Below are 12,920 nucleotides of genomic sequence, written 5' to 3'. Positions count from 1 at the left end.
GGAGGCCAGGGGAATCTTCACAAAGGAGAGAGTACTTGAACTGAGTCTTGCAGGGTAAGTCTACCTCTTCTTGGCTCAGAATTAGGGGAGGCGTGCTGGGCAAATGCAGTGCCATGTGCGAATATATGAAGATGTTAGAATAGCCAATGTTCCTGGGAGGCTTTGCCTGGCTTGGTGGGACCACAGGGGTCAGCAGCTCGGATGTTGATAGCACAGGGAAAGGAACTTGGGAAGATCCCCTGGGTTTTGATTGTTAGGGACTATGCATGACAAAGGATGGGCTTTGGACTTGAGCTGTGTGATCCTGGACCAGTAAGGGCAGGAAAGTTACTAAGGAGCCAGACTAAGCCCCAGGTGCTCAGACACTCCGTGTGTGACTTCACGGCTGTGTGCCCCACCTTCTGCTTCTCGTGAGTGGCAGCAGGGAAAGGGGAGGCAGCTGCTAGGCTCTCATCTGCTGACAGTCCTCTCTGGATGTGGTGTGGAATACCTGGGTGTGGCCCCTTTGAAAGTTGTGTCCTCCATGGAGGTGGGGAAAAGGGCTTGAACATGTATCCATATAACGCAAACGATGTGCATCAAATACTGGAAAAGTCCTGCCCTGGACGTTGAAGGATGCTGCTGGGTCCCAGCTCCGTCATTAACTGGCTGTGTGACCTCGTAGGAGCAATCGGAGTCTCCTCATTTATAAATGCTAAATGCCCACATCTTTCTATTACCATGCTGTTTTGAGTATGAAATCGGTCGATGCATCTGAAAATGTTTTGCAAATGATACAACGTTATGGAAAGATGCATAGGCAATTCCTTGTATAACAAAGCAAATTCTGCAGGTTGCTGTAACCTCAGCTCTGTTACATTTGGGTTTCTAGGGTTATATTGACATTGATTTTTGGACATTAATATTTAGAGGAATTAAATTACTTGATTATGGTCATGCAGGATAGATTTGCACCCCCTCTGTTACATTTGGGTTTCTAGGGTTATATTGACATTGATTTTTGGATATTAATATTTAGAGGAATTAAATTACTCGATTATGGTCATGCAGGATAGATTTGCACCCCCTCCCCATTTTAGGACCGTCCACCACTTAAACATATTGTTTGTACACTCACTTCATTTCTTTGAGTGCATCGTTAGCGGGGTTGAGATGGGATACAGGAAGACAAATTTAATGGAGGGCCCTCTCTGGCCTCTCGGCCAGCTCTTAGGTACAGACTGAAGGAATCATAGGGTGCAGGACAGTCCCCTTCAAGGGCTTACTGCCTCGGAGTAGAGGCCTGGGGAGGTGGTCCCAGGGAAGAAGCTGCTTTCCAGCCCCACCTGCTGTCTACTGTGTAGCCTTGAACAAGGCATTGAAAAGCTCTGCCTCAGGTTTTCACCTGAGAAATCATCAGTTGTGCCAAATAGGTCTCTTCCAGCTCAAAGATTCTGTAAAATAGTTCTATTTTAAAAAATTGTATTCTGGGGCACCTGGGTGACTCAGCTGGTTAAGCATTTGCCTTTGGCTTAGGTCATGATCCCAGGTCCTGGGATCGAGTCCCACGTTGGGCTCTTTGCTCTGTGGGGAGTCTGCTTCTCCCTCTCCCTCTGTGCTCTCTCAAATAAATAAATGAAATCTTAAAAAAACCCCATGATTCTTCCATATTTGGTGATAAAAAATAGTCTAAATAACTTGGATGTATGTTATTATGTTTCTCCCATTTTATCGTCTTCTCTGATCAAGCTTCCTGCAGCACAACCCTGCAGAGGCTTTGCCCAAGTGCTCACACGGGGGACATCAGGGATGGACAGGGTAGGGACTGTGGAGGAAACCCTTAACTTTTGCCTTGTCCAAAAATTATTTGATCTGTAACAGCTCATATTTTAAAATCTTAGTTAAGAGTTCAGAAAAGATGTCACTAGCAGCTTTCGAGAGAGGTGAATGGTCTATTCTATAGACCGTTCTTTCTAGCACTTAAAGTCCGAACTTTCTAGCACTTAAAAGGCAAAATTTGGGGTCTTGGTGACCCACAACAGTACGGGCCAGCCAGGTGGTGGCCTTAGCATGACGTAAGGGGTGGCACTTTCAAGATAAGCAGCTCTTGACTTTATTCAGAGCATCTAAGTTCCGCCCAAGAGCGGTAGAGTTCTATCTGGTCTCAGTCACTTTGTAAAGGATGTGGTGAGAATGAGGTGTGGCGAGGCAGACAGGAAGAATTCCATGTCCACAGGCTTTAGGAAGGTGATATATTATCAGGGCCCCTTCGAACACCTGTTACGTGTCCCTGCTCCGCCGTGGTAACCCTGTATGATCCGTATTATCATCCTTATTTTATACAAAACCAAACTGACGTTCACAGAAGTTAAGCAACGTGCCCTACGTTGCACGTACAATAAGCGGGCGTTACAAACCATTCCCCTGGATGCTTTTTAGTAATACGTTGGGACAACATCAACTGCTCTGAGCCTCAGTTTGCTTATTTGTAACGTGGGGTCACACAACAGCTGTGGTAGGGCTCTCATGAGGATGCCACGGGACCGTAAGCTATCGAAGATATGGAGATACAGGGAGTGACGTTAACTTGAACTCTAAGATTGAATGTCCTGTATGACTTTTAGGTTTTAGTCTTCAGAAATGAGAAGCACTTCCCTGCTGTTCACGAGTCCTGGTGGGGCAAGTGTGGGTTCTCACATCTGTCTGCCTTCAGAATTACAAATACCGATGCCCCAGAAAGTTTGATCCAGTTGTCCTGGGGTGGAGCCCAGGTACTGATATTTTTTAAATGCCCCAAATACTTCGATGGACTTGAGAGCTTCCCTTGTCTGCGCTGTCTGCCTAGTGCCCCACACCAGCATTTTCTCTTTCCTGAGGGAAGTACCAAGGCAGGGCGCTTCCACCTGCCTCACTGTCCTGGGCTCGTCCTAAATGGAAATTCAGTCACGCCACTGCTCATAAAGAATCCTCGATATGCTTAGAGTTATTTCTGCATTAATTTTCAGTGAAATGGATAAAGCAAGTCCACCATGTCCAAACACTGACGCCACCGATATGAGTGGGAAAGGCTTCTAATCTCACCAGGCATCGATTCCTGTGCCGGGTCTTGGTCTAGGCAATGAGTGCATAGAATCCAGGCTCCTACAACTGTCGTTTGGGGTTGAATTTGTTCATGTATTCTCTGAGCATGTATTGAGGTTCTCCGATGCGCCGGGCACCATTTGTGTAGATATGAGGAATCAGAGACCCAGAGCAAAGCTCTGCCCTGTAACACTAGTTTGCTTTCTCCACGGCGCTGTAAGCGATTGTACAGAGTGGAATTAAATATGTATCTGTAAATAATAGAGGAACATACGGTGGTATTGGAACGCAGAGGAAGGCATGCCCAGAGGGGTCCACGCAGCTCCTATGGGGTCAGAGGAAGATTTCCTTACTCATTTCTCTACAGCTCCTTTTGAGTCATCCTGACCCCTACTTGGGGCATGATAATGGAAGGGGGTGCAGGCCATCGAGGGGCTTCAGGGTCTAGAGAGTGAGCAAGATAAAAGAGCATCATTGGAAGCTTGCTTTTCTTACTTTCACTCAGCAACCCGGAGAGGCTATAAGGTCCATCCAGGGAGAAAATCTCATGTGTCTGTACATTTATTTTTTATATGAATTGGGGCATTTCTTTCAGTTTCTCTTCCTAGTTAACCACAGAAACAAAGGCTAAGTAAGCCTGACTTTCATGATCAAAGAGGAGTGGTGCTCAGTGCCATCTGTCCGTCACAGCAGGGTCCTCGGCGCAAATGGCGCTAATATGTCCAGAGCTGGCTCTGCGGTGGGGGTGCTGGCAAAAGCACATGGGGGTCTCGAGAGGAGACTGCACTCTGCCTGCAGGGACCCACAGTCAGGGAGGGACCGGACAGGAGATTCTGGGGTCCTGGGGAGTCTGTGGGGTGAGCCTACCTCTTTTCAGGATGACTGTTTAGTTCTCCAACAAGGAGAGATATCAACTGTATTAAACATTAGATGCCAGTGCAAATCTCATCCTAAATGCCGACATGGGCGCTATAATTGCCTGACTATGTACTAGGTTCCAAAGCCTAGGCAGAAGCAACAGAATACACTCTTAATTAATTTTGGCTAAGAAATCTGTGCTTTCATTTCAGTGATAGTGTTCTCATGGGATTTACAGACACCTAGGCTCTTTGGGGTCCAAAATGAAGCCCAGTTTGAGCATCACTGTTCTATGCTATGCAGTCTCCCGTTAAAACTCGATCCGCTGCTCTCGAGGGATAAAGAGGACCATATCAAAGAGAGGACAGCATGGTTGGGGTACTGAGACTACAGGAGCCCCTGCCTTACACACCCATTTTGGCCAAACAACCCTCCAGTTTTGGAGGGGATGGTCCCTGTTATTATATTCAATTAGCTTGCTAAGTACTTGGTGGGTTGAAAAGCCTTTTTTAAGAAGATAATGGATTTGATGGTGAAAGCACATAAATATTTCAGAAAACTATTAAAATAAAGAAAGCAAGGTCTTATAGATAGTTGTTTTCTTTAGATTTCCAAAGAACGTACATTAGATGTGGGCTTTCAAACCGGGTGGCGGCTTCTGAGCTTGAAACCCACCTGGGGTCTCAGCGAATATGTTAGGAAGGAAAGACTTGTTTTATAAATGGATTGGATTCTGGTGTGGCTCTTAATCCGAAAATAATTAATACCCTTATGGTACCATAAGCAGTTTAAACAATTGGAAATATGTAAAGCAACAAATCATATTTCCTTGTTATCCTGGAGAACTCTTGTTCTCCACTGGGAATTCACCAGTGCTACCAAACTGAGCTTGCAAAGAGATATGTTATCATAAATATTTCTGCTGCATTTCACCTGATCTGAAATTAATATTTTATGAAGGAAAAACAATGCTTTTACAGCGAAGAATTTTTTTTTTTGCTCTCAAGTATTTCTCACTTATTCCTTGAAGATAAGGTTTATAAAAATGCTAGCCTCCTTATTTCAAAGTTTAAGAAACATCGTACTCGTAATGACAGGGTACCTGAACAGACACAGGAAATGGCTGAAAGCTAACTATGAACCGCTAAGGAGAATATTAGAGACAGTCAAGAAGGTACACTATAGCTCTGCAGCTCAAACTGGGTCAAGGCTGGAGGGGAGGGTCAGAATTAAGGCTTGATGCTTTTTTTCATTAAACCAGGAAAACAGAAAAGAACCCAGCATACAGTGCATACAATATGCATCTGGTCTCTACGTGGTCACATCCGACAGATCCCAAATGATGGATGAGGCAGGGAAGGAGGGGTTACGGTGTGAATATTTTGGGGAAGAGGACCAGGGAGTGTGCACGTGTGCCTGTGCATGCACACGTGTGTTTGTGGGTGCAAGCATGCATATGCTTTGAGTAAACATGTTGAAACATCTGACCTCTCAGATGCTGATGTTTATTAATTCGGTCACAATTACATGCAATTTTCTTCTATTGTCACACAAAAAATGAGAAAGTGACATCTTAGAGATGCTCAGACTTAAAGGAAGCTGTATGCTGATTGGATTTCTATTTCTGTACCCTGGTCAGAGCAGTCAGCTACATTTAATTAAGTATAACATTTAATTTTATTGGATTTCCAACGAATGAAGGCATTTGGAGTCAAATGGATTGTTATTATAGATTTTTTTGAGGAATGTAGGAGACTGCTTTCCTAGTTTTTCTGCTATTAAGTATGGGCAGATTGAAAAAAAAAAAGATTTTGCAACTGTCTTGGTAACAAGTAACTTCCCTTAAGTATCTCAAGGCGACGTGCACCTGCATCCATTTTTTATTTTTTATTTTTTTTTTAAAGATTTTATTTATTTATGTGACAGAGAGACAGCCAGCGAGAGAGGGAACACAGCAGGCGAGTGAGAGAGGAAGAAGCAGGCTCCTAGCGGAGGAGCCCGATGTGGGACTCGATCCCGGAATGCCGGGATCACGCCCTGAGCCGAAGGCAGACGCTTTAACGACTGCGCTACCCAGGCGCCCCTGCATCCATTTTTTAAAAAAAATTTTAAATGATTTTGAAAACACCCTTAATGATCTGATGCAATCTACAGATTTTGGAATATATCCCTCCTGGTGCATTTTGTTTTCAAAAATCATCTCTTTCTCTTCTGCAGAAAGGGTTTCCTTCCTTCCGTGGTAGGGTTTTTCTCTTTCTTCCTTTTTTCCCATTTTGCAGTAAGTAGCCTATTGCTTTATCCTTTTTCTCACTCACTCATGCTGTTTTCTCACAGCCCTCTCTTCCTCTGTCCTCCCTTCCTACATCCTTTCCCCCTCCTTCTTCTCCTCTCCCATCCTTCCCTCTTCTTACTCGCTTATCATTGTCGTGGTTTTACTGCTCAGATAAAACTAGACTGTAGCAAAAATAATATGTCGATTATCGAGAGCCTAATCAGATGTTTCCGTATCATTTTTTAAAAGGTTTACCTGTTCTCCTCACCCTATTTGCATTTGGCTCTTATAAAATCATCACAGAAACACACTGATTGGGGCTAGTACTGCCAGGTCCTTTATCTATCTATCTATCTATCTATCTATCTATCTATCTATCTATCCTCTATCTGTCTATCTATCTATCTATCTATCTATCATCTATCTATTATCTATCTATCTATCTATCTATCTATCTATCATTATCTATTATATATCTATCATCTATCTATCTATCTATCTATCTATCTATCTATCTATCTATCATCTATCCATCTATCCATCTATAATCTATCTGCCATCATCTGCCACAATTTACAGGCTGGCCCTGGGGTGGAGACAAGTCCAGGGACCCTACTTCCTCATAGACATCTAAAGACTCATGGTGAAAGTACTGTCACTCACATTTATTAAGCAGTTGCTATATGCTGATCATTTTCTGAGGATCTGTTTTACGGTAAGGTGGGTCTCAAGGAACTTTGAGAGCATCTTTAACTCCAAAGACAGGGCATGAAAAGCCAGGCAATCTAATAGACACTGGACTGAGAGTAATGTAATCAATAACAACAACAACAATAATGATAACACCATCTGCTGAATGCCAGAACCCTATGTAGGACACCCTGTTTACTTTAGATTCCATCCTACGGCAACAATCCAAATGACCCAGATTTCTCAATATTGAACAATTCTGTCATTTTGTTCAGCGAGGGCCCTCTTGAGCCAAATCTGTCTAGTGAACAAACGCACAGTATGGATTCAGATGAGCTCACTGCTTCCTTTGAAACTTCAAGTGCATTTAGAACTTAACCCCTGAATTGAGGGTCCTCCATATAATTAACTCTGTCTTTGCCCTCTCCTTTTATTCAGGATCACTCGCCTCGCAAGATGGGAGGCAAGTCTTTAAGCCTGGGTGCGCCTAACTGCACAGAGCACTGTGCAACCTTGACTCTGTTTCTCCAGCCCGAAGAAAGGGGATATAAACACTCACCCTCTTTTGCTCATAGGATGGGTTTGAAGGCCACGTGGGTTGATGGAAGTGAAAGTATCATGTCAACTATAAATGGTTATGCAGTCTAGTTCAACAGGTAACTATTGAGCAATTTCTAAAAGTATCAGTGCCGTGAAGGACAGTGAGGAATTGAAACTGGCAAGGAAAATCTCCTAAAGGAATTTCTATCATTTTTAATTAAGTCTTAATATTTTCAGAGGATCGGTACATTTGGGGAGTTGTAAGATACTACTGAGGTTTTGATAGATGAATGATTAAAGTAAATATGAAAATGATGAGATTAGCTTTCTGGAGAAATCACCTTAAAATAGGACTTCTTTAGGTCAAAACTCTTAAAGAGGGAAAAGAAGCCAAAGAATCTAATGAAAGTTTGCCTGAATGTAAATTAAACTCATGATAATTGTGCTAAAAATGATAATATAGCCACTATCCTTTACTTTGCTCTTAATAATTGCCAGGCATTATACTACGTAATTTTTTATACCACATCTCATTCCTCCCCATACGTCCAGAGGGTGGGTATTGCAATTCCGTCTTATAAAGGATAACCTGGGATTCTGAGAGGTTAAATAAGTTGCCTGAAATCATTCTGCTGGGAAGTAACAGTCCGAAGCCAAACCTAGGTTATTTCTTTCTCAAAGAGTGGGTAGAACCATGTGGTAGGAAGAGCTTGGGAACAGAAGTAGGAGTTTGGGATAGGGAAGTGTTCTTATGAGGAATGCCCATAGAGGTGGAGCTGGTAAGGATATCCCTAGACAGGCCCAGGAGTAAGGGGGACCTGATCTATGAATATCCATAAAGAGTCATGGGGCAGACTGGCTCCCGGGTGCCTATCAAGACATCAGACCAACAATAGCTCAGTGAGTTGAGTGATTGTAATGACACAGCTCTGACTTTGTTTTCAGGAAGCTATCTCCCTGCATTAATTTGGTTTCCTGCATAGATTTGCCTACTGGAAAGGAACTTACAACCTGAGTACACTTTTAACACTTGAACAGAGTCACAGAAGATAGACGCGTGGGCCAGAATGCCAGGATGAGACAACACCCCTGAGTCCCATCCACTTTGAATGCCTTAGATGAAATCTGCAAAGCCCATGATTAAATATGGGTCCACCGGAACCCCACAAAGGCTTAACCCTCTCAGAGGTTGGGCCTGGGCTATTAGGCACCCCTCATATTTATTTCACACTAAATTCAACAGAAAACCTACCACAATGGAAGGCTGTGCCTTCAAACACATGGATATAGAATTTCCATGTCATGTTCAGATCTTTTCCTCCTCTCGGTTTAGACGGGAGATAGCTATGTACAGTGCCATTTCAGCACAGTAGACTTCTATTTCTCATGCTTAAGTGTTTGGGAAATAGCCTTTCAATTAGCATCACCAATGAAATAAAATAACCAAACTCATCCACCAGTTTTGCTGTTGCTTGTGGTCTATCTGGGACCCCCAGAATGCTGTTGTTTAGTTTGTAGGAAAGTGATGCTATGACCATGACCCTGAACACGTCCAGTAGAGCACTGATGAAGCCTTGTGCACAGAGCGGGAGCTTGGGACTCCGGTAGACCTAGGTCCCACTTCTGGCTTTCCCTCTTATTCACTGTGCAAAGTGGACAATGTAGGGAACCTCTGTGAACCTCACCTCCTCTTGTACAGAGGAAGAATAAATATACCTACTAAAAAGAGAGAGTGAACCATGATGATGATTTCCAACGTATTCCATCCACAAAAGTAACAAATGAAACAAAACCCACAAAGTACATTCCCATAATGACTTTTTCCATAATTCTGTTTCCCATGGTAGTTCTTCTTTCTTAAATTACTGATACTGAACTTATTTAACCAGATCTTTCTCACACTTATTGATAATTCACTTCGCAACATCACTGGACATTTTGTTTCAATCAGTAAAAATCTTCAACCTGATTTAGATTCAAGTAGTTAACTCTGTTTAATGATGTAATCCCTTTGAGAACTGTATCTCCCTCACAATAGAACACGTGGACATAGCCTGGAGGAAGTCTCCAGAGCTCAGGTCTTCGTAGACCTTGGCAATTGTCTGCAATGGTGCCTATAACTGCTTTTTAAAAATTATTATTGAAGTATAATTGACATATGAACATAACTGCTTTATTTAGTGGTGTTCATAAAATACGCTTCTAGAGCGAGCTCTGCTGCTCACTGTGTGACCTTGGTAGTGACACCGTTCAGCTGCCACTTGTCCATTTCCTGAATGTCATTTCTGTGTCAGACATCTTATGTACATTTTCTCTCATCTTCACAGCAACTCACAAAGTGTATTATTTTACCCAGTTTTGAATTATAACACACCGACAACAGCTGACTGAAGATCAGAAAGATTAAGTCACTTACCCAAAGACACACAAGCAACACATCACGTTCATATAACAGTGTTGATTGACCTCAAGGCTCTTTCTTTTTCTATTTCACCATGCTTACAACCTCATCAACTTCCCAGAGCCTCAGCGGCAACATCTCTTAAATGACCTGATGTCGCCCTGCCTGGTTAAGGCTGCTTGTACAAGGCTATGCAATTGTGGTATATTGCTATTGTTTAATGAGATTATTAAAATAAAATATTCATAAACTTATCTGTGTTAATAATTCCATGGTGATTATGGGCATGTTTTAGGAATAAGGCCAGCACTGATACGGGGTAAGGAAAGTAATGACGAGCGAGCTGATGTTTATTGAGTGCTTACTAAGTGTTAAGTATGCACATCTTTCTTTTAATATAAATAGCATGTTATTGAGGCTAAATAGTTGTCAGTGCAAGAGTTCTGTGATCTTGGTCCATTATAAAGATGCAGGAATTGAGGATTGGAGAAGATAAAGTAACATGTCTGGTCCAAGTGGCAGAGTTTGGATCCTGACCAACTTGTCAGATGTTAAGTCCACAGTCCTTCCAGGACAGCACGTGACTCATGGCAAAGTGAGCTAGAAATAGGATCCCCTGATGCTAAGGCCAGCACGGACCAGATGGTACAGAAAAGTATAATCTTTGGTTTTAGAATGGTCTTGTTCATGGAGTCATCTGAGCGGGCTCCTTGGAGAGAAGAAAAATATCGCCATTAGATATTCCTAACACCGCTCCAGGAACGGCTGCGAGATGAACCAACGAGGCTGTCAAGAAACACCGTTCTTATTGGTCAGCTCAGGTGCATTCGGGATACTTTTGAATTCTTTTATGACATTAGTGGCTGGGCAACCTTGAACGTTTACTTGGACCACTCAAGTTCCTCTGTAAATGGAGGAAAATACTACCTAACTCTCAAGGTTGAGTGTGAGGATTAAGTCAGTTAATGCACACAGACTGGCCAGCAAGAGACAGAGTTGTAAATGCCAGTTGCCTTTCCTGTTTCTCTGGGGGCATATTTGATCTTGAGTTTCTCTGAGGCTTTCTGAAGTTTTATCATTTCTCTGGTAGACCTCCCATGGCCTGACCTACGGTAGTCTTCCTGAGATTTGAAATAACCATTCCCTGTGGTTTGAGGGCCCCCCCCCCAGGAATCCAATGGAGCAACATCATAGAGGGTCTATGCTACAATAGAGGCAAAGAGATAATCAGATAAATAACACTGGCACACAATAAAAAAATCAGTATTGATAAATTGCAGCCATGTCAGTATCTTGTAAAGCAGACAGACTTTGAGGACACTGGCTCTCTTTTCTGTCTCACTCATTTATGCTTTGTTTATTCTCTCCAAGAAAAACCTGGCAGAGACGCCTCCCCACATCTTGGAGGGTGAACATCGTACCCACCTTCACTCTTACTCTTGGGCTCCTCATCTCTGTGAATGGAAGGATGGTCGGCATGATTCCAAAGTCACACCAAACCAGAAAGAAAGCTATTTCAATTTAGAACATTAAAAAAATATATATATATTCACGGGGGCTCCAGGAGTTGATTTCTACTTTCAATGACCTACTTTGAATTGAGGCTGCCTTTCTAGGGGGCTGTCCTAATGAAGGTCAGCCAAGAAAGCCAGCAACCGGCCTGGCCTTTAGCTTTTAGTAGCAGAGAGTCAGGGGGTCCAAGCTCTAGGATGAGAAGATTGAAAACATCTAGTCTTTTAATTTTTAATAGGTATGTATCTTGATTCTTTCTTCCAGCAGAATGAAGGGTTCTTTAAAAACCGAGTTAAGGGAGCTGGCTTTCTTTATGCCATTCGATGCTTTATAGAAGGCCCAGCATTGAATGTTATAAAAACCTTTTTTGCTTGGTGTCAGTTCTTTCCTAATGATCATTTATGCCAGTGAGATGCCCAGTCAGATGGAGCTGGCCTCCTTAGTTTACCTGAAGAGCGTGGAGGTGCACAAGGTCCCGTGCTGAGATGTTGGCCTCCTGCGAGAGGACACCGTGGCAGCATTGCAGAAAAGTCCGGGAGCCAGTAATCCGTAAGGCAGTGGAGTGAACTATTCTCAATGCTAAGCAGTGTCCTTTAGCAGAAAGCCCCTCCTAGGTCCGTTTTAGGTTTGGTTTCCTGTGAAATGTGACCACAGATTAGGGTGGTAGGACCTGTGTGTGGGTAAGGCTTCCTCTTCAGTCGAAATGCAGTGCATGAAGCCGTTGGAGGCTAAGGTCTCCCAACCCAAAAGGGTGTCCTTAAAGACACAAGGAGTCCCTGAGTGGCCCTTCACAATTACCAGAACACAATAAAATGGATTGCTGAGCAACACTCAAGCATCAAAAGTGGGTTTTGCTGGTCTTATTTCACATGCGTGCTGAACACTATTTATCTTATGACTTGATGTTGCCCGTGGCTCCCTGAGACCACACAAGACACATGGACCAGATCCCTCAGGTGCAATGGAGAGAACATGGGGTCTGGCAAGAGTCATGTCTGGCTCTTACTCCGGCTGTACTCATTGTTAGTTGCGTGATCTTGGACAAGTTGCAGTTTCACAACTAGCTTCCATGTCTATGCTAGAGGGATAATAATATCTATATTTTAGAGCTGTTCCAAGAAATGAACAAAATGATGGAAGTTAAGACATGTAGCAAGGTTTGGGGCACATATTCGGCACTCAGCATATTTAATTTCTCTCTGCCTTACTTCTGGTTTATTTAAGGAGCGAGTTCTTGCAAGTGCCTGCTGGAATCCGGTACTTGCCACCCCCCTCTCTGGTTTTGTATAAATTGACGTTGAATTCCATACTAAATCCCAACATCATTTAAGATAAACTCAAAGGTAGAAGTTTATCTTTCCTTGGGTAGATAAATCTGGTTTTGACTTAACAGATACCCCAAAGGTAATGTTAAAGTAAGCACTCATCAAATGTTAATTATGTGCCAAGATCTGTGCTGAGCAATTTGCAGCCATTATCCTACTAAATCTTATTGATAATAAGGTGAAGAAAAGACATTTAAACCCCTTGTGTGACTGTGAAAACTGAAGCCTGGGGAAATTCAAGTAATTCACTCACTTTATCAAT

General features: G+C 42.9%; 1 protein-coding gene across 1 annotated transcript in view; it reads right to left on the bottom strand.

Moving 5' to 3' along the window:
* Positions 1-11,902, bottom strand: part of CLNK (cytokine dependent hematopoietic cell linker) — a 154,509-nt gene extending 142,607 nt beyond the window's left edge. Inside the window, exon 1 of the mRNA XM_040625287.1 lies at positions 11,782-11,902. The gene's annotated coding sequence lies outside the window, so the exon portion shown is untranslated. The remainder of the gene's footprint in view (positions 1-11,781) is intronic.
* Between the last annotated feature and the right edge of the window lie 1,018 nt (positions 11,903-12,920).

Source organism: Ursus maritimus, unplaced genomic scaffold, assembly GCF_017311325.1.
Source record: "Ursus maritimus isolate PB19 unplaced genomic scaffold, ASM1731132v1 scaffold_8, whole genome shotgun sequence".
Classification (NCBI taxonomy): domain Eukaryota; kingdom Metazoa; phylum Chordata; class Mammalia; order Carnivora; family Ursidae; genus Ursus; species Ursus maritimus.
Note: the sequence above shows the minus strand (reverse complement) of the source record. Positions and strands in the feature narration are given on the sequence as shown.